Here is a 24034-nt window from a genome sequence, read left to right on the forward strand (position 1 = left end):
GAGATAATTACAAAACTTCAAAAATAGCATGGGGTAAAAATTAAATACAATCTTCTCAAGAGCCACTGAGACAGAAAAGCTGAAATTTTCATGAAGAGTGGAAATTCAAGTTTGTTAAAATCATGACACTCGGGGTAGGTTGGAGCCACAATAGGGGATCAAATTTTTACATGCGAATGTATAGGGGAAATCTTTAAAAGTCTTCTTCTCAAAAACCACTGGATCATAAGAGTGGAGTTTCTGGTATAAAGTAGGTTGAAGTTTGCTCAGATCATGAATGGCCCCCGCGGTATGATGGGGTTACAATAGAGATCAAAGTTAGACATGCTGATATATAAGAAAACCATCCTCTCCAGAACTAATTGGCCAATTTCAACTAAACAAATCAGGAACGTAGCTGCCTATACGCAAGTTTGCAACTGCGTACACATCATTTGCTAGAGAGAGAGAAGGGGTGCATTTTTAAATCAGCATTATGATGTCCATTTAATCAAATTCAAATCCCATTTTGAATTTCAATTGTCAACATCATGTCGAATATCACGTTAACGTACATTATATATGTACACTGTACATGTAGTAGACGGATTTAGGATATTCTTTGTTACCAGTAACAATTACCATCTATACCAGTCGAAAACAACGAAGAAAAATAACCCGGACAATTTACAATTCGCAAACCAAATGTAAAGTCAGTCCAAGTACACACGGTGAGTCGGCATTATGAAACACTTTAGAGAGTAATTTTGTGACTTCTTTTTGTTTTGGAAATTGACAAGAGACCCTGTAACTACGCACAAAAAATAGGCGATTTCATTGGTAAAACCAAGGAGCTTCCGGGGGCTTCGACCCCATTCTCAGACCCCTTGCCATACTTTGCGTACGCTTCATTTTCTTTCTGGCCATGCGCCCACAAATTATCCTTACATGGAGGGGATATCGAGTTTGTTCAAATGAAGGGTCATTCCCCTTGAAAGAGGAGATAATCAAAAATAAAATAATAAAAAAAAAAAAAAAATAGGGTTGGGTCTTTTAAAAATCTTCTCAAGAACCACTGAAATTTACCTGAAGGCTTCTTGACTTAGTGAAAAATTCAGCTTTGTAAAAATTATGACCCGCATTGGTAGGTTGGGGCCACAATAGGGGGTTAAAGTTTTACGTGCAAATATATGGGGAACATATTTAAAAATCTTCTTCTCAAGAACCACTGCGCCATAAGAGTGGAGATTTACCTGAAAGCTTCCTAGTTTACTATATAAATACCCTAGCATTTGGAAGAGAAAACGTGTATTGGAAGCCATTGTTCTAAACTTTAATATATTTTATATATACTTAAACCTTATAGTCCATTAAATTAATGATTCTGCCACATAATTAGTACACACTGTGGAGTCTAGAAACCATACACTACACTGTTAAGGTATAACTTATTAAAGTACTACTTACAGTAATTCTACTAACTATTAAATATAACTAGCCATGAGCATTTCTGTAAATTATCAAGATTGTTTTAACACTTTTCACAAGGAAAATGAATTGTCCAAATGAAATACTTAACTCATGAATAACTTTGTTGTTTTGCGTCATAGGACTTAGTGTTAACTTACAGTAAAATGTACTAATATCTCTATGTAATATTTTATTACAGTAATGCTCAGTAAAACGTGTAATTTAAGATATGGTTCTAAAGTATGCTCATTGTAAAATATTAGGTTACGTATCCATACCTAATGCAGTCTTAAGATTACCCATGTACAGCTAACCCAAATAACAAACTGTTCTACATATCTTAAGACAAACCAGTAACCGCAAATACTGACAATAACTACTATTAGCCCATATACATAACTTTGATATGTATAATTACTAATTCTGTACACGTTCAGATAAATACTAAACTCGAAATAATTCCATGCCTTTAAATTAACTAAATACCCATAGCCATAACTGTAGACATTGACCATATAATAAAACTAACTGTCTCCAAAGACACAGCAATCACCAATGCAAGGGGAAGATAACGAACAGTGATCAATCGCATAACTCCTACAAGCAATACAAAATAGATAGTTGGGCAAACACGGACCCCTGGACACACCAGAGGTGGGATCAGGTGCCTAGGAGGAGTAAACATCCACAGCTAAAAAGACTGTAGCATTGTAACGATCTGTATCTCAGGACACAGCAATCACCAATCCACAGCTAAAAAGACTGTAGCATTGTAACGATCTGTATCTCAGGACACAGCAATCACCAATCCACAGCTAAAAAGACTGTAATATTGTAACGATCTGTATCTCAGGACACAGCAATCACCAATCCACAGCTAAAAAGACTGTAGCATTGTAACGATCTGTATCTCAGGACACAGCAATCACCAATCCACAGCTAAAAAGACTGTAGCATTGGAATGAACTGTGTCATGTACAAAGCCCCTAGTCTCTGCAGGATAATAACTATCAACGAGGAGTTCCACTCCCTCTGTAAAGCCCAAAGTCTCTACGAGAGGTGTAACAATTGAATTGCAAGAACTCTTATAATTGCATCTTGGTTGTCAATCTCTGTAAAGCCCTGTGTCTCTACTAGAGGTGTAGCAACCCTGTAATCAACTTTATAGAATGTCGTTGGTTCTAGAGTGTCAAGACACCAAGGTACATTCCAGCACTTGTTCTCAATAGGTAAGCCTGTGCTGTATTTGTTGTGTGTATATGGCACAAGACACAAAGGATGTGTGCGGGACCAAGTGTAAATGCCCATAGATGTTGCTGTTGTCTCATTGAGCTGTGGCACTGGAATGACTTCACCATCGTGAACCATCCCCTCAATAGTTTCAATGCAAAGTTTAATTACCTGAGGCATAGCCATTACGGCCATTTCCCCAGCAAACTCTGACATTTTTTTTGCGGTGGTCATCATCGTCATCACTATGTCCTGCCCCAGTAACTGGAGATGCAGCCAAAATGGCCGGTGTCTTATTCAGATGTGACATAGACAGGACCTTACTATCTCTATCCACTCCCTCAATAGTTTCAATGCAAAGCTTTGTTGCCGGAGGAATAGTCGTTACGACCATCTCCCTAGCTGACTCTGACATTTTCTCACGGGGATCTTCATCGCCATCACTGGGTCCTGCACCAGTTTTCACATTGTTTTAAAACAAGGCACCCCTTTTTGGATCTGATGAAAACGGTGCTGAAATTTCTAATTTTTCTGTTGCGCCTACCCATCATTTAGACTGTTGCATTTGAACAGCTTGATCGATTAGTTTTTAAAGGATTTCTTTCATTGGATGTACTAGATTTAATCCAGCCTGTACATCTGGCACCTGTGCATCCAAACGCAATTCAATTTTATCTATTCTTTTCTCTAGGTCATTGAATCTGTTGTTGAATTTTTGTTCTAGCATGTCTACCACGATTATAGTTTTATGTCCACAGGTGACTCCTCTGACAAAGGTTCGGGTGGTATGTTTTTGTCTGAGGCATTTGTGGTGTTGGTGTCCTTCTCATATGCACAGACATTTTGGTATTAACTTTGTAAATGTTGTCTTAAACAATAAACACAGCTTGTATCAGGAAACAAACGTACTGTTATGAAACAGCTTTATCTGCTAACCAAATTACTGTTATAAATTGTCAAAGACGACATGTGTTTGATGAGCATCTCCTATTTTTTTTATTTAAACTTTGTAAATATTGTCCAAAACAATCAAAACAGCTTATATTAAGAAACAGACGTACTGTTATGAAACAGCTTTATCTATTAACAAAATCACTGTTACAGATTATTAAAGACAATATTAGTATGGAAATACTTTTTAGGTAAAATGACCTGGAGACTGTATCTACAATATATTGATGTTTTGCATATTCAAAATTATCAGCTTGCAGAAAGTCAGACTTTAACTACTTCGTATGTTTTAATTGTTCTAGTTGGAAAAAAAAAACGATATTTGACTGCTTGGGTAATAAAATACTTTCCCAAACTTTAATTCTACATGTTGAAAATATTACGTTTCGATTGATAGGTAGATAATGACTGAGTACTAACTCGTGTATTGGTAAACACTAAATGACTATGGAGCGCCAAATTAACATAAACTCAAATAATTGAAGATATATTCAATTATTTGAAGATAGCATCAATTCATTTGATGCGCGCAACAATTTAATTAAAGATCTCTTTAAATAATTAATGATATCTTTAATTCTGAATTATTGCGTGCATTAAATGAATTGATGATAGCATTGATTCTTCTTCTGAATTGATGCGCGCAACAAATGAATTAATGATATCAACAACTGAATTGATGCGCGCTACAATTCAATTGTAGAGAGCAATAATTGATATAATGCGCGCATTAAATCAATTGATGAGAGCAATAATTGAATTGATGCGCGCATTAAACTTGTAAAACTTTATCTAGGAAATAAGGAAAGCGATAAGTGTATCAACGTAAGCAAATGTCTTTGAATGAAACATATGAGAGCGAAACATCTGGGGGCGAATCGTCTCTTGAGGCGAATCACCCTTGGGCGAAACTAAACTGGTTCCCTGCTGAGTGGTGCTACACAGAATACCTGAGAGAATCGAGGTCAACAGGGTACCAGTGAAGGGCGAAACATCATTAGGAGCGAAACGTCTCGCTCTCAGAAATGGGGCATCATAGGTTATACAAACATTTCTTTTTTTTATCTATTGATAATTCATTCCGGTATCTTTTTACATAATATTACGAAAAAAATATGTGCATTCACTTGTGTTTTTGCGTAAAGGGCGCTTTTCAATTACACTACTAATCTTAACAATTTGGATCGGGATCGGAGTTGACATTCTGAAAATCAGTGAGATCTGAGAGGGCCCATCGAAACATTCTGTCCTAAAGCAGGACATATTAAAGGTAAATTTACAGCTTAAATTCGTATAGTAATATACTCCGCATTGTTTCTTTGCGTGATAGTTCACAACTAGTACAACTAGTATGTTAACTGAAGAAGAATTTACATGTCAAAACACGTGGTAAGACTCCTAAAAAGTGAAAGTATGTTTGGAAGTGAAAGTACTTGAATATACATGGGTAATGTAAATGTGTATATTCGGCGTGACCATTGGACTGAGCGAAACATGAAATGGTCATTGCTGTGTCCCAAGTGATAATCACAATACAGTTAAGTACGGTAAATTATAATTCATTTAAAAACAAGCATTTTGAAAGTATTGCATTATAAATAAGCTATACATGTCCCCTAATAATAATCTAATGATTGTAAAGTTTTATTAAAATATTCGAGGAAATATAAAGTTAAAAAACTGGAAACCAACACCCTGGGGTTAAAATTTCGGTGAATTTTCACTAATGGATACTACCTGGTATTCAATAGGGTCTGCATCCAAAGTAAAAACTTATTTTTAAAGATAAAAAACAGATCACCAACACAATGACATCATGAGAATGTGATTTCAAATTTATTTGGTTGACCGGTTTTGACATTAGACGGTCGTCATCAGAACAAGTAAAACGCTGAAGTGCAAATTTCGGCTAATGTTACATGTACATCAGATAAAAATAGATTCTGGAGTGACGTTGCTATAAACAAAGAAACAATGGTGGATGACAACAAACATGTACTAAATCAAATGTTTTAGAATATAGACTTGACTCACAGCCTTCAAAAACAGATTTGATGTATATTTTCGTTGATATGTTCTTCTTGTGATTAATTAGCTAAAAATGTTAATTAATTCATGAGAAGTATTTTTATTGCGATTGGCTGCATGTCCTCTGTTGTGCGTTAACAATTGAACATTATTAAGTTCTTCTTGATAAATACTATTCCAATTCTTTTCAAATTTGGTATGAAGCATCTTTGGAACAAGGGGGACATAAATTGTAAATTTCAGGAACCTTAGGGGCGGGGCAAAAACTGGCCAAAATGGACCAATTTTCAAAAATCTAGAATCACACATGTGTAAGAAAAACTAAATGTATAGTGATGTAGAGCAGGAAGGCCTCTACCTAAATTGTAAATTTCATGATCCCAGGGGCACGGATTTTGACTACAGGGCGGACCAAATTTAGTATATAGTGTGTATGTGTAAAACACTTGAATAGCATCTTCTTTAATGTTATTGATACTAAATTGAAAATAAATAGATATTTAAGAAAGAGAAGGTAGTCCTTTATCAAGATTGTAAATTTGATGATCCCAGGGGTAGGGGTTTTGGTATTAGGGTGGGACCAAAATAGTTAGTTATTAAATGTGTGAACAATAGATTTTTTTTTATCTTTTTCTTGATTACTACCATTCCAATTCTTTTCAAATTTGGTATGAAGGATCTTACCAAAATTGTAGATTTCCTGATCCCCAGGCAAGGGGTTTTGACCCCAGGGCGGGCCTAAACTTAGTATATGGTGTTTATGTGTAAAACATTTAATTAACATCTTTAGTATTATTGATACTAAATTGAAACTAAATAGATATTTAGAAGAAGTAGTTAGTCTTTTATCAGAATTGTAAATTGCATGATGCTAGGGGTAAGGGTTTGGTTTCAGGGTGATGTCAAAATTATTTTAATGATTTGAAGGACTTATTTAATGTTTGCTGATACTGTATAAAATCTAAATTCATACCAAGGAAGAGCAGAAAAGAATGTACAGTCAACTTTCTAAAAACTGCCCCTTTTCTTCTTTTGAATTTTTGACATTATAACAAATTTGGTGATGAATTGAATTTCCACCATCTTGGGGAGAAAGAGTTTCTATTTTTGTATATGTAAGAGTTAAATTTCCTTAATGTACAGACTTAATGTAAAAATATCTAGTAATTTTTTTTCCAAATTTTCCAACATGATTAAAATAGTTTTACAGTGATTTTTTCCTACCCATTGGTACTGGTACCGGTACCCATTCAATTGGGAAAAATAGTGTCAAAATCGAACAAAATTGGGAAATTTCTACCACTGTATCGGCAAAGTAAGTAAGTAAGTAAGTAATTTATTTCCAATTTTGGGCCCAGAGAGCATACAAAGAATACAAAGTTCATATACATAAATCATAAAAGAGTGATTATCCAAAAGATAGATGAAAAATAAAATTTACAAGTTCATGATAATTAAATCAACTTTTCTTAGTAATGAACAGCTATATATGTAATTGGCAAATTTTTCAATAATACTGTCACATTCATTGCTCATAAGCCAGATAAATTTTTGTCTATTACACAGGTTTATAAAATTCTTGCACAAAATGTTCATGGACTCTATGAATGGTTTTCTTAAGTGTTGGTATGCTATGCAGTCAAATACAAAATGGAATTCATCTTCTACACAGTCAGACTTGCAGACAGTACATTTTCTCTCATTTACATGTGTTTGTGTGTAACGTCCAGTTTCAATAGCCAAAGAATGAGAACTGATTCTGAAATTTGTGAAACATTTCAAAACATGAGGATTACGAACTACTGAAAAATATTTTTCTCTACAGAATCTTGTTTTGAATAGTGCATAGGTTCGTAATTTACCAAATTGTTTGTCTGCATTGTCTGAGAGTGTATTACGCCACTGATATTTAAATCTTTCATACAACTTATTAGCAACAATTGAAACAATATTTTTATCATGTATAGGGCATTGTATATCCAACTTATTCAAAATATAATGAATGCTACTGATCCAGCTGCTTTTGTTATTATCGTATAATACATTGTTTTCAAGTACAGCATTTCTTAATAAGGAATTTACTTCGGAATTTAAAATTCTTTGTAAGTATTTAAAACAGCTTTTTTATGACATCAATATACATTGGGAATCGACCAAGTTCACCAACAATAGCTTGATTTGAGGCTTTTTTATGTACACCACAAATATATTTCAAAAATTTAATGTGCATTTTTTCGCAGTACATTTTGTTAAAAGAAGTTTTCCATACAATAATTGGGGTGTTTTGCAGAACATGTATTTGTATTTATTGTGCCCCAGATTTCACACGCATATAGCAGTACAGGTTTTACAGTATGATCATATAAGTGTATCAGGGTATGTATTTTAGGTTTAATATTTCCAAAACATTTGACTAATTTAAAATATGCTTTTAAGGCTCTTTTGTAGAGATCAAACTGTCAATTTGTGAATGAGCCTGATGAGGAGAAAACAATTCCTAGATATTTATATGATGACACTTGTTCAATAATTTGATTTTTATAGAAAAAAATTTCAGCTGATTTTTTACCACTTTTGCAAAATATAATAATTTTTGTCTTCTTGAGATTGACAGACAGGCAATATTTTTCACAGTAGCTTTCAAGCTTATTTATACATTGCTGAAGTCCTCTTTCAGATTTAGAAATTAATACTAAATCATCAGCATACAATAGACAATTTAGGGAAATGTCACCTAATTTAACCGGATCATCATTATCATTAAATTAAATTATCAGTAAATAAAGATGATTTCAACTAAAAGAAAAGAAAAAAGAGTTCTACAAAACAAGAGGTAGTAAATTGGGAATTTTTAGTCTCAAAATTGGGAAAAATTAATGGTTTTTGGCATTGGGAATGGTACCGTTTATTGGTACCAGTTATATAAGGAAAAAAATCGCTGGTTTTATCAATAATAAGGCTTCATTTCAAAACAATACACATACAAGACACATATATACACAGTATGTTCAAAATTATTTATAAACTATGTCCAGTGTCGGAATTTAGCGCATGGCGAGGCTATTTCCTGGCAGGTGAGCCGTCATTAAATGGATAAAGATTAACAAGTATTTCATTCTTTGCAGCCAAAATATCACCCACTGTCCTCCTTTTTATGGAGTTTTCCCTGGGGCATAAAACAATAGAATAATTGGTGACTTCCTGTTGTGTACATTTCGGATGGTTTCCGCATGTGGTATGTAATAATTTACTTATTTTCTTTGAAACTCAACAAAAACCTCTTTCGTGGCGAAGCCATATAGCTAAACTGAAATATTTTGCTGTGATGCAAAAACATCAAGACTACAGTTCCCATTGAGCAATTATCTTGTTTATTTATTATTGGGGTCCGTCTGCCTAGGAGTATGCAGGAGATCGACAAGGACCAATTTTCCGCATCCATGGCGGTTTATCGAGATAATTAACACTTTCAAATAGACTTTTGTAATAAAAACACCTTGGCAAATGGTGAAAGCAAATTTGGCATTTTAACGAGAAATATTTAAGTAATAGGAAAAATGTTCCTGGAAAAATGCGGCTTTATAATGAAAATGGGGATGAATTGAGTGGCGATAATTCGAGAATTAACTGTACAAACAAACAGGGTTGGGCGATTAAAACCACCCTTGTTTTTAACAAGTTTTAATCTTCCTGGTCAATATATACTCCTTAAGTGGTCAATACTGGTCAATTGTGATCTAAACTGTCCATTTTCCTATTTTTGTACATTTCTTGCAGAGTTAAAGATAAATTAAGTCTTTTCATCATATGGATCAATTATTGATTAATAATTTTCATTAGTTTCATAATTTTAATACATTTGGTTTGCTGAAACTGAACGAAATATCTTCAGTATTAGAGGGTTACAGATAACATAGCTTGACAATTGGAAACAGACCTGTTCATACATGTACCTGGACAGATTAAGAATAAAAGGTAGCTGGACATTACCTGAGCACAGGAAGCAGAGTTGACAGGTGTTAGTTAGCATAGGTTGGGACCAGAGATGACCAGTGTGCCTGTTATTGTTATGAAAACATTACCAACCCACCCCCTCAAATATTTATATTTAACAATTGAAATGAAGATTGGACACATTAGGTAGTTCTTGTTAAACTAAGGAATTTGAACAGAAACCTTTACATCTTCCCCAATTCAACAGAGTCACTTACATTATATTAGTTATTTGATATTATGACTCAATTATCAACGATTTTTTTCTACCCACTGGTACTGGTACCGGTACCCATTCAATTGGGAAAAATAGCGCCAAAATCGAACAAATTGGGAATTTTCTACCAATGTATCGGCAAATGATTTCAACTAAAAGAAAAGAAAAAAGAGAACAAAACAAGAAGAAGTCATCCCTTTAAAAACTTTTTTATGGTAATATTTGCTGTTGTGGTACATAAGGAATCATCGTAGCCTCATTTTAGAATCGTCGTAGCTCTACAAAACATGCGCACTGCCATGATCTGTACTTTCGATTTAATACTGGAAGTGAACATTTTAGTTAACTTGTACAACGTTTCAGACTAAGTGAATTACGATGTCAGCGGTCTATTTTTCGGCAAGTAAATTGGGAATTTTTAGTCTCAAAATTGGGAAAAATCAATGGTTGTTGGCATTGGGAATGGTACCGTTTATCGGTACCAGTTATATAAGGAAAAAATTTGCTGAGTATATTATAAACTAATAATGCATGTTATGAATTACAGTATTTACCATAATCAAGATAATGGCCACTTAAACATTTAAAATATAGCCAATAACACAGACTATAATGACCAAATAATTTTCAATCGACCAGTATTGACTGGTTTTAACCAGTATTGACCACTGTCCCAGTCAATACTCATATTGACCCCTTTTTTGTCAACCTAACAAAAAATGGTGAATTCCACAACCCAGGGTTTTGACTCTTTTATGAATTGGGGCAAGAAATTCATTTTAGAAATGATATCTTATGCTGCACATTCTCTGTAATAGCTTGTTGCAATGCTCAAACATTCTGTTTATTCGTATAGTGCCAGGGCCCAGCTAAAAGTTGATCAAAAAATAATAGGCATTTTTCCGAATCCTTTTCTGCATATCTTGGGAAGTATACGGAATTTCGGGATGAACTTTGGTAGTAATGTAGATTATAGATGTACGAATATAATAGAATACAAAGTAGAATTTTATATCAATTAATTTATTGTTTTTACATTGGCTAACTTGGATACCCTATATTTAGAGTTCTATACCTTTACTCTTTATATAGTGAATTCGACCCCAAGCGATGCAATTGTCTGCGGTCCAGATTAGTGATGTTGAATACACATATTATAATATGTAAAGCCTTTCATCAGTGTATGCACTTTTGAGGACAGTGAAGTTTTCAGAACACAATCTTGTTATATGCTGTTGTTGAACTTTAGAATTTAGCTTAGATATTCAGAACAGGAATTTTTTTTCTTAGATTTCATAGCCCTTGGGAGTAGTAATACTTAATTGTTCACTAGTACTCAGGTGACCGATAAGGCCTGTAGGCCTCGATCTTGTTGTCTTAAGTGGCCAGTCGGCCATCAACTTAAAGATTTCTTGCTATCTTGCTAATCTTAGTGGCCATATTAATTATTTTGATAACACATTAAATGTTTTAAAAACTAACTTTTAAAATAAATTAATTATGAAGTTTTAAAGTTTCTTGTTTAAAATTTCGGGATCCTGGTTTTGGTTTCATCTTCTCTGCAATTGTAGGATATGCCTTACTATCCACGCAGTACATGGACATCGTTTCCTTAATTTCAGATCGAAACCGTGAATATAATTTCAACCACAAATCTTTGAATGCTTATTACCCCTCTGAAAATACAGCAGGATATCCCAGGAAGTCCCGAGACAAAATCCCAGGATTTATCAGGATTGTCCTGAAAAGTCCTGCTTTTTTGAAACTGAGATTGACAAGGAATTAGAGGGACGGTATTGGCAGTGGGACATTTCAGGACTTTTAAGGATAATTTCCCCATTGAAAATACAGCAGGATATCCCAGGAAGTCCCAAGACAAAATCCCAGGATTTATCAGGATTGTCCTGAAAAGTCCTGCTTTTTTGAAACTGAGATTGACAAGGAATTAGAGGGACGGTATTGGCAGTGGGACATTTCAGGACTTTTAAGGATAATTTGAACACTTAAATTTGCCTTTTATAGTCCTGCAAAGTCTCACTTAATCCTGCAATCTGAAAGGGGAGAAAGTGGGATTATTCTGGACATGTCTTGGAAAGTCCCAGTAGACAGGACTGGGATTTTGCAGGATTTTATTGGATCTCCCTAAAAATCCTGCTTTTTGAGTTGATGCAGGACTCCTGGAAAGTCCCAATTTATCCTACTAACCTGTTTTGGTCTTACCCTACTGTGGAATAAAACTCGAGATCCAGGATATGTGATATCTTTTCTGTAAAAGTGGCAATTAAGAATGAAATTATGAATCAAAATGATAATCTGATAATAAAATTTATTTAACATACATATACATAAATTTCAGCAATACTTATATGAACTTCCAAAGCAAGTACTTTGAAAAGTTCATTTAAATTATGGCTGGGGTGAGATAAAAAGCACTATTTCTTACGTAAACAAATAATTAAACAAGAGGTCCATGGGCCACATCGCTCACCTTAGTCCATATTTAAAGATTTCCCATATACTTGTGTGTAAAACTTTTGTCCCTATAATGTGGCCAAAACCTACCCTTGGGGGCCACGATTCAGGGTTGTCACTAGAAAATATTGAAGACGAGTCCCGGTATCATGGTTTGTAAGCAGCTTGAGTCCCATGAAAATTTGACGAGTCCCATGAAAGTTGAATTAAAGAGTCATTTAGATTTTTCCTACACCTTTATTTATACCGAGTGAACACAAGCTAATGTCGTACCTCTGTTCACTTTCATCTTCAACAAATGGCAAAAATCAGTTAATTTTCGCCAAGCCCATGCATAACAGTGCAGTGATCACTTTGTACACATGAAATTAAAAGTAATCATTCACGACTCGGTCTCATACAACTAATTGCCCATTGCAAACAGAATTACTTTCCCGAATCCTCTATCATCGTTACAACCCTATTCAGTATTAAACAAAATTTTAATTAAATAATTATTGTGATAAAATAGATGCGTACTAATTTTGTTTGTAAAATGATGTAAAATCTACCAAAGTTTACAAACTACGCTACTTTCAATTCCAATAAAAATGGCTACCGGAAGACAAACATTTATAATTAAATATAGATCCTGATTTTTTAAAAAAAAAAAAGAAAAAGAAACATATATAAATAACTGCCTGTGAGTGGCAAAATGTTTTTTACTTTGTATCTAAATTTCAATATTATATTCTAATTTGCACCCAATTGACTGCACTAAACAAACAAGTCGGATTGGGACACTGTGAACTCGGTGGTATCATCTCGGTTCACATTAGAGCGTAACATTTTACCTAGATTTTTTCCTATGAGTTTTAATGAATACACAAATCAGGGCTTCTAAGTAAAATTATGATTTTTACTCAGAGTCCGAGACACGTCTGCGGGACTCGCCATATCAGACAAACCCCAATGAAATTTCTGTGATCCTATTCCTGCGTTAGTGACAACCCTGTGAATTTTACAAACTTGAGTCTACACTATGTCGGGAAGCTTTCATGTAAATCTCAGCTTTTCTGGCCAAGTGTTTCTTGAGAAGACAATTTTCATAAAGATTTTCCCTGTATATTTGTAAGTAAAACTTTGATCCCCTATTGAGACCCAATCCAACCCCCCCCCCCCCGGGTCATTGGTTTTAACAAACTTGAATCTGTACTATGTCAGAAGGCTTTCACGTAAATTTCAGCTTCTCTGTCCCAGTGGTTCTTGAGAAGATTTTTGAATGACCCCACCGTATTTTTGCGATTATCTCCCCTTTGAAGGGGCATGGCCCTTCATTTGAACAAACTTGAAAGCCTTTCACCCAAGGGTGCTTTGTGTCACTTAGTTTGGTTGAAATTGACCCAGTGGTTCTGGAGAAGATGAAAATGTGAAAAGTTTTCGCCGACGACAGACAACAAACAAATTTTGATCAGAAAAGCTCACTTGAACCTTCGGCCCAGGTGAGCTAAAAAAAAAATTTTTTTAAACAGGTATTATCAAATTGTCCCTGAAGTTGAATTTTGTTTATCTTGATGTCACGGGTAACCTGGTTCAAAGATCTATTTCTTCGACTCATGGGTGGGGGAAGGTCACTGCTCCAGACCTAAACAACTTGAGACGGTCTCTCATCTTGTTTCTAACTTCTTTGAGGGCCATCTCTGGATTTTTCTCTGGTACAGAGGCTTAAAAGATAGCATAATGAATTATTTGAGAGGTTGCAGAACAGGTTTTATAAATGAACATCATGCAAAATTTAAAATATCTATGTCTTGAACTTGTATATATGCACCTTCTGCATCGTCTTCCCTTTTATCTAAGCCATCTTTGGTCTCACGGGCGTTTTCCTGTCACACTGCATGATGTCGGTTCATCCACTGAAAACAGTGCCTTATTAAAAGTCACTTGATGATATTCTAAATTCATAACTATCTCTTCAAGTCCATGCTACAATGAAAGAGAACATGTACTAGATAAAAATATTGGAAACAGGATGATATTTTGTTAAGGTGTGACAATTCCACTAGACTACCAAAAAAGACGAATTATTACAAACCAAAAGTAAAAATACTAACCAGCAACGCCGTGTATTTTGAACAACTAGGCCTATCCCCCAGTTTCTGAGTGTAAGGTGAATCCTATATTCCTATCTGGAATCCATTCCATGCTTGATTGCATACTGATTCTGTTGAATGTTCTCCATCCTTGCGATTATTTCCCTGACTTCGCGCCCAGAAAGGAACATTGAAAAAAAAGCGCTTTGATCACTTGCGTGAACGTCAGGTCGTACACTGACTGACTCGTCCCCAGGTCAACACGTAACTAAAAGACGATCAGTAAAAAGTTATACAATCAACCAGTGGAAACCCAGTGTATAAGACTTCATATATATACATATGATATATTTTATACATGATATATCTTATATCGAATTAGAACGGGGAGAAGAAAAAACACGACAAGCTTCGTACATTGTACAAGTTGACCGAAACGACATCACCGGAAGTTACAACTTTCAAAGAAGTCATTTATGATTTAAAGATTTGTGAATGGAAATCAATAACATCGGAATGAAAAAGGACTACGGGGTAACGGATGACACTCTGTAAGTACCATATGCTTATTTTGTTTACGTTTGTAAATGATTACATGCATTGGAAAAATACACGCTTGATCGCTGGACCACTCGAAATTCCTCGATACAATCATTCTATTTACAGCTTAACATATCAAAACAAACTACTCTTCTTTTTTTTTAACGTAAACCATTGACTGGTTCAATCTAGATGGAAAGGGTATAATCACCAGAACATTGTATCATGGATATCCATCATTATGATTCTGTTTCGATCAGTTGACCTTGTTCTGTAATTATTACTGCTTCGTAAAATAACTACGGACAGTACGGTTACAAAATTTAGCATGGCAAGCTGATTGTATCCATCAGTGATAATTTATTGCTATTTGCACCTCAAAACATTGATGTGTCAAAGAAACTTTTCTAAATATAAAATTTTTAATCAGTGTCTTGAAAATTAAGTTTCTTCATTGATAATTTGTAATTAATTATTATTGCAGGAGATTGAGAACCCAAAAGGTACATGCTGTGCAAGAAAGATGTAAACATGCGAATTCCTAAATGTACTAAATATTAAAACATCAACTGCAATCTTCAGTGGTGACATCCAAAAGTTGATATGCCATTGGTACTTCAAGTGATACGACCGTGACATTGGAAAATCCTTTTAACTTATCATCACTTGAGCCTGAATTGCAATCCTTTTGATACAGACATTTCTTAAAGTTCAGTTTCGAACATTAATGCCGCTGTGTCATCTCTGGAAATGGAAAAGCCTACCACAGAATCTGATGAATTTTTGAACATTCTTTCACAAAAAGGGATCTTCTTTATTTTGAAGAAGGTAGCCCAGGAACTGGAAATCTGTTATCAAAATGATCTTAATAATACACTGGACAATATTCTAACCTAAAAAAAAAACATGACAAACCCGATTGAACTCCTGTGATGAAGCATCTCAAAACTCAAATTATGGTAGTCATTCAAGTGACATTGAGGATTTCAATAGCGCATTTGACAGTAAAGTGATTTTTATTCAAGTTCAGATTGTTGTCATTATAAATTTATAAGAAGTGTTCTCATAGCCAACATTTTTCAAGTCTACTTTTGATGAAATATAGTCTTTTCTATTACAACTTATTATGACATGATTGTTGTTGTATACATAAATGTTCTTATCCACGAATCATTCACTGTTCTTATAGGTTTTTTTTAGCCTGAACTATGTAGCAATGACATATGTCAAGGTAATCCAGAAAATGTAAAATCTTTTCTTTGATATGACAAGGATTTAATTTTGTAACAATTAATATCTAAAAGTCCTGTAACCCTCATTAAAGTCCTTTATAATCTGACTTCACTGGTTGTAAGATTTTGAGGGTAATTGCAAGACTTCTCTCTTTGCATACTTTTAATACGAAGTCCTGGAAAGCAATGTAAAGTCTTGCATTATCTTGAATGTATCAAGTATGAGATTTTAGGGAATTTCTGGGACGATGTTTTCGTCTTCATTTTATAATAAAGTCCTGAAAAACACAAGAATGTCCTAGAAAAACCTGCTACTATGAGAGTGGAACTTTGTAAGACATTTAGGTAATAAATATGTCCTAGAAATTCTTGCAAAGTCACTCTTGATGTAAGTGGGATATTCCAGGACAAATGCAGAAACATGAAGTCCTGTATTATCCCACTGCATTAGGACATGGGAGAAGTGGGACTTCACAAGGAAGTCCCAGGACTTCCAGGGATATCCTTCAATTAAGCAAAAAAGTGGGATTTATTTTCAGAGGGGTATTCATCTTCCTTCACCGAACCCTTGTGCTGCATTTAAGAATCATCATGTTCCCTTTTCTGTTTGTCAGCAGCCCTTAGTTTACGGTTAACGTTACCAAAAAAGTTTGCATTTTTTTCCACGACTAAGTGCTTCAGGTTGTTGTTGTTGTCGGTTCCTTTTTATTTCCGTGCAGAATTACGGGTAGTGTTCACACTATAGTGGGCCCCCTTCCAGGAATCTGGCTAGCTGCACGCATGGCAGATCTCACCTAAGATAAACAGGTTTTCAGGTAAACAGAAGATGTTATAACCAAATACTTTTGTCAGACTCTTTCATGATTCAGACTATGTACAAATATTACCTCATACTTTTCGGAAGGTTGGTGGTCTCTTCCCAGGTACATTGTACCTGGGTTCTCTCTTCCACCAATAAAAACTGGGCACCACCAGAGAACTGAAATTTTTTTGAGTGTGGCGGAAAACATCAATCAATCAATCAGGCCACAATTAAAATATTGTTTGTTTGCTGTTTCCGACTCATGAGTAAACCACATGGTTCGGTAGGTAGGGAAAATATTTTTTTTTTCCTTTCAGACAATGAAACTTTTAAAAATGTCAGATCAGGACCTACTAGTCATGAAGTATGCATGAACTTTTTGAAAATTCTAATGGAAAGAGGGAAATTGTCTGAGAACTTTTAGGAATTAATTTGATATCTAGCACCTTTGTTTCAAACTGTCAGATTCTTTGCCCAGTAAGTGTGTGTCTGTGCATATCCTTTTCAAGTATAAAAATGTTTATTTAATAACTATAAATTTGACAAATATTTCTTCACATTGAATGTAACATACTTGAGATTTAGATCAAAATTGAGAGCCACGCTTATAGGTTCTGCTATGTCAGGGTGGAAAATTTCGGGCGAGGCTAATTTATGAGTCAAACAGATGGTAATAGTGTCAGCTTTTCCAAAAGACTTAGTGAAATCTACTCCATTGTCATCCGTTAAATCGTCAAAAACATCCTTCCATGTGTCCTCCTCGGAGTACTGATAAATGGTGTTTTTAACTATGCGCTGCCCGTCTGTTATAACGTTACCACAAAGAGTTATGTTTTTGACAGATGGATGTTTAGTAGAAGAAAGTTCTGTCGTTGGGGACGCCATGCTGCAGTCTCACAAACACATTTTCATTCTCTCACCAGAGGGCGCGTTACGCAAGCTTTACATACACCTCTGTCAACCCTTGGACTCACGTGACAATATAATCACATGATATAAACAATCATTCACGGTTTCCTTTCCCTTTAAAAGTTCTGGCAACAGGTGATACATCAGGTTCTTTTCATAGCCCACTGGCACTTTAATAAGTGCATATTTACCATTTAGCTGTTTGTTACAATTTAAGTTTTATCGTATTTTTACAGCCTTTCTTACTTTTGATTCCACCCATACCGAAAAAAACTATAACTAAGTTATAACTTTGTAACTAAGAAAAGTTACAAAAAAGTTATAACTAAGTTATCGGAGTTTGGAACCACTTCTTCAAATAAAGTTATACTTTACTTATAACTCGGGTACAAAAAAGTTATACTCATGTAAAAGTTATCATCTTTTATTTCAACATGAATACAACAAGTGCATAAAAGTTATCAAAAAGTTATACTTCAAAAAAGTTATACTTCACAAAAGTTATCAAAAAGTTATACTTAAGTTATGGAAAAGTTACAAAAAAGTTATACCCAACAAAAATTGTGGAAAAGTTACAAAAAAGTTATACCTGACAAAAGTTATGGAAAAGTTACAAAAAAGTTATACCCAACAAAAGTTATGGAGAAAGTTACATAAAAGTTATACCCGACAAAAGTTATGGAAAAGTTACAAAAAAGTTATACCCGACAAAAGTTATGGAAAAGTTACAAAAAAGTTATACCCAACAAAAGTTATGGAGAAAGTTACATAAAAGTTATACCCGACAAAAGTTATGGAAAAGTTACAAAAAAGTTATACCCGACAAAAGTTATGGAAAAGTTACAAAAAAGATGGGGATAATAAGACATTACCGATTATAAACAGCGACTATTATTGGTATATTAATTTCATTTATAAAGGTGGCCGAGTGGTTAGAGCATCGCGCTCCAAATCACATGGCCTCTCACCTCTGTCGGCGCGGGTTCGAATCCCGCTCGCGCCGGTAAGTGAGAAAGTTTCCCAGTTTACTTTCGGAAGGTCGGTGGTCTCTTCCAAGGTACATCGTATCTGGGTTCTCTCTTCCACCAATAAAAACTGGGTGCCACCAGATAACTGAAAAATTGTTGAGCGTGGCGGAAAACATCAAACAATCAATCATTTATAAAGTTTGGCACAAAAATATAAATAAAATATTCATCACTAACTCTTTGTACATATCACATTAAAAATTGGACAATCCCTTATGAAGGGAATATCTCACATTACTGAATGTATAAAAGCTAGGTCTGTTTCATGTTCTGGAGGCTGACTTGGGAACTAATCTTGGTCCTCATCGAAAACTTGACAATGGCCTCTGAATCCCGGCATCGTCTTTAAATAAAAAAGAAAATACTCTAGTAACTGTCATTGATTCTCCAATTTAAAAGATGGATGTCAGAAATTACAAGTTTTTTTGTTTTCACCTTTTAAATACATCTTCACAAATTGAAAGAAATGTGGGCGACTGATTATTCTTATTCGAAGTTAAACAATTTGTTATTAGTGTTATATAAAGAATTTATTAATTAGATTATAATCTCTTACCAGGAATAGTGTTTAAAATGGTCTTTTCATTTGCACCAGTTAGGTTCCCCTTCCTGAAAAGTTCCACTTGTTGTTTTTTTTTTTGGCTTATATAAAGCTTGTATATCTTTGGGATAAATGTAGATCCCACTACCAGGCGTCAGCTCCATCATCTAGAATAAGAAAAAGAAGCCAAGATAAGAGAAAATCACAATCCATTTATTTCAAAGCTTTATTATTATTATTAAAAATTTTAAAAAAAAAAGACTCAAAAACTTTTTTAACCTCCAGTTAACATTTTTTTTTATTACTCATTCCGAAATTTTCTTATCTAATTTATAGCTTTTTTAACTTCATGTGAATAAAAAAGAATTTTCTCCCTACTTTCCTACTCGACCCTTTTTATCCCTAGTCGGGAGAGGCCTAGAGGGCAAGCAAATATTTTCTTAAAGATATAAATATTTTTTTCAGTTTTAGGGAAGGGATTAATTCTATACTATTATAAACACATTTTCTTATTTCTAAATCATGTAAATTTTCATAATCGTACTTTTATTATTTAAAAATGTTTGTCCACATAAGAATATGTATTTTGTCAACAAAATGGAGGGAATCAAGAAGGGCTAATATGTAGGACTGTATAGTCCAACTGCAGTTTTAATTATCCTCAAGTTAAAATAAACTTAATACATTCTGACAAAATTTGTGTAAATATTGTAAACAGAAACTTGCTTGAAAAGGCCTACCTAAGATCTTGGCGGGATGCACGCCAGAAAAGCCATGGCAGCTGGCTTTCACCAAATCCCCAACTTTATACTGGCAAAACTCCTTTCTTGGATCTTTGATGCGTGATATGGTTATGATGCTGACCTTTTCTTCCTCTATCCACTCCATAAGGGCATACATGGTTCATTGAACAAAGTAATAATAGAACCTTTCAACTTTCACCTTCTTGAACCGACGCTATCTTGTTTGAAAATGGAGAGCGGAGCCGATTTGACCAATCAGCGATTAGAGGAAATACCGGAATCAAGGAATTCAAAACCTTTATGACTGCAAATGATTAAAAATCGTAAAGTATATACGTGAGATTTTTTTTAGTTATTCATCAGTTTTGCTGAAATTGATCAGGAACAATCAAACGTATTTTTATTTTTACGTAAATACCCGATTCGCACACTTCCGGTTATTCCGGATGTAAACGAAGAAGGCGCCATTTTAAAAACAAAGATTGAAATAAAAGCGAAACACTCGTCACTGCTCCGAAGCTATGTACCCTCACAAACGTGGTAGCTACCAGGTTTTCCATGCCGATAAGTCTAATCCAACACCCAAAGTATCCCTTTGGCGAATGCAACAAGGAAAAGACAACATTTCATCAGAAAATTTCGACAATCGAAGTGTGGCGTGTGAAACTGCTGGCCCTGTCGCGTATGTCGCCATTATGATTATCGATGCCTTTCATGAGAAATCATTTAACCAGGTTAGTTTTCGTTACGATTGTGTACCGTAACTGTTGATGTAGTTGAAAGGTAACAAGTTCCAAGATTTCGTTTTATGCATTATATTCTGATGCTTGTAAATGATCCAATATTCATAATCGTAAGTTACAAGCCCGGCATGTAGCCATTATTTTATTTATTACATTTTATTTGTGAATTTTTAATTCCCCTCAGAAATGACTTCAAATTGTAAAATGTTTAAATGCAATGTCAAGCAGATTTATTTACTTATTTCTTTTTTACGTCATCAGTCACATTGTGATTTATAGATATCATAGGTTATATGATCGATATATATAATAGCCTATCAAATGACATGTTGCACCGAACATTATATGGAAACATTTGTGCTATTTATGTACTTTTACAATATTTGTTTTGTTTTTAGTTGCTTCAAGATGTTGCTGAAAAACCTGCTTTCTTGCCATATCATATATGTTGACGGAGATTCAGAATGAGACAAAGAGTTTGATATATGATCCTACACCTGACAGAAAAAGTTGAGGATCTTGGACCACTTTGGTGCTCATCTTGTTTCTATTTTGAGGATTGTAATGGATAATTGAGATGCCTTTTCCTTGGCATCCAACATATTGAAACCCAAATAGCATTTGCGGTTTGTGTTCATCAGCAGCTACTGACGTTGTCCCAAGCTCTGAAGTTTGACAGCAGTGAAAGGGAACAGACAGGGTTGCTGTTATTGGAGCCTATGTAAAAGACCTTTGAAATCTGAGGAACAAGCAGTCCTTTTGACCTTAGCTGGAGAGTAGGTCCGTGTGGTTTTCTTCAAAAGACTACTTGTGGACGAACAGGTTGAGACAACAAAATAATTCGATTCAAGGAAACGTTCATTGGGAGATTAGAAACTTTTGTTAAAGTAACAGGACATGACTACAAATGAAAAACTTTGTTTTGTTTTCACAGTTCCTAACAGGATTGAACAGGAATATAACATGAACATGTTCAATGTCCAGAACAGAGACATCATTTAACAGTCATACCTTGTTTTGTGTCACATTTACCAATGAGATTTGAATATAGAAATATTTTTTGATACTTTTTTGGAAAAGACGTTTTTATATATATGCCTTAATTTGATTTTGATAGACTATGCATACCTAAATTGATGAATAGTGTCTCTTTTAACATGGAACAGAAGTCCATATGGACTTATTTTTAATAAATACTGTGACATATCTCATACATGTGTTCAGTTCATTATTCGTTTCAATTAAACAATTTGACCTGCCATTCTCCATAAATAGCACCTAGTGGTAATTGATCAACAATCATCATACATGGTGTTTTGAATTCTCACGGGTTGTATCAGCGTATAAAGTTCATTAAAAATATAATATATAGAATGTTTTATTGATCGTACAATGCATTTATTATTCTATAAGTAAGGATCCTGGATTTTGTAATTTTTCCATGCAATTTCTAATCAATTCCTTAATCATCCCCCCAAAAGAAAAAGATTTAAAAATTCAACATTGAAATTTCCCTCTGACTAGCTTTTTTGTGGCAAAATAAGAAATGACACAGTTCACTGAAGTGTTTGAAAGTGAATAATCACTAAAAATTTACAGAAGTCAATCCAGTTAAAGATCCAATTTTAAGATAATGCCCCAAAATTGTAAACTGTCTGTCAATCAAACATTTAACAATAGATCTCAGGTGGAGGGACATCTGCAGACACTGGTCTCCAGCTACCCCAGAGAGGTGTTTTGATAACAATAACAGTCAGTATCTACAGGCATTCTTTAGATCTTGAGGAAGCTCAGTATACCAGAGTTTTGATAGCATTGACCTGTCCACAACTGCTATTTTCTTGTAATTCAATTGTTTTTAAAAAGACCTCTGAACACTGGAATTTCAATAGTATTTTTCCCCCCTTTATATACATGTATTATAAATTACACAATCAGAAATCAAACAATAATTTGCACAATAATTTCTAAAACTTATAACTTATTGAAATAATTTATGTCATGAATTTTTTATACCTCTATATTTATAACAGAAATTATTCATTGAGTCAATGACTGAGAGAGAGGGGGTGGGTGTAGAATGTGTGTCATCTACCCTTACATGTAGGAATACAACCATTATTCAAACACTATGACCACAGAAACTCTGCAGAGGTCCCTGAGACAGGTCCTGTGTATATCAAGACAGCATGGACAGGTAGATTTCTACCATGTTTTGTCTGTATTTCTTAGAGTGTCATGGGATATAGCAATTAACACCTTGGTAGACCCTGGCCACTCCAGGTAAATAACATCTGTTTAGATTGGGCTCCACCTACATTTTCACAGACCAAAGGGTCATGAGATAGGTCTTTAACATTCAGTTAATTACTATGAAAGTGTCAAAAAGTATTGGTAACCCCCACCCTCAAATGACAAAGTCCCAAAACTGGTACATAAATATTGGATATGCTTGAAAATGGTTAAGTCCAGAAAAGTTACATTTTAGTTATACATGAAAATGACAAAGTTCAAAAAGTTACACTTTAGTTATACATGAAAATGACACAGTCCAGAAAAGTTACATTTTAGTTATACATGAAAATGACAAAGTTCAAAAAGTTACACTTTAGTTATACATGAAAATGGTTAAGTCCTGAAAAGTTACTTTTTAGTTATAACTTTTTTGTACCTCAAGGCCTAGGTATAATTAAGTTATACTTTAGTTATAACTTAGTTATAACTCATTTCGGTATGGGCATGTTTACATTTAAATCTTTACCACGTGCAGGGTTCGAAATTACCTCATGTCCGTAAGTCCGAGACTAGTAAAAAACGTGTCAGACTAGTAAACTCTCTATAGCACTAGTCCGTACGGACTAGTGAAAATCCGGAAATCAATCTTGGATTGGTTAAGATTTTAGCAAGATTTGTCCGAGTCTCTTAGATGGTTGAACTTATGGTCGATTACTTGCATGGTTAAGTGTTTGTGTGACTATGACATCCTTCCAAACACATGGAGTGCGTTCGAGACCGCCGTTCTTCGAACGAGCACAAATTCCTGCCGATTCCGAACTCAGGAGAACGGGTTCGAGGTGCAAGAGC

The 24034-nt window shown here is 34.5% G+C and overlaps 1 pseudogene; it reads left to right on the forward strand.

The window, feature by feature from the left end:
• The first annotated feature begins 4826 nt into the window (after positions 1-4826).
• Positions 4827-24034, forward strand: part of LOC125663085 (zinc finger protein 91-like) — a 40527-nt pseudogene continuing 21319 nt past the window's right edge.

This window comes from Ostrea edulis, chromosome 8 (genome assembly GCF_947568905.1).
Source record: "Ostrea edulis chromosome 8, xbOstEdul1.1, whole genome shotgun sequence".
Taxonomy (NCBI): domain Eukaryota; kingdom Metazoa; phylum Mollusca; class Bivalvia; order Ostreida; family Ostreidae; genus Ostrea; species Ostrea edulis.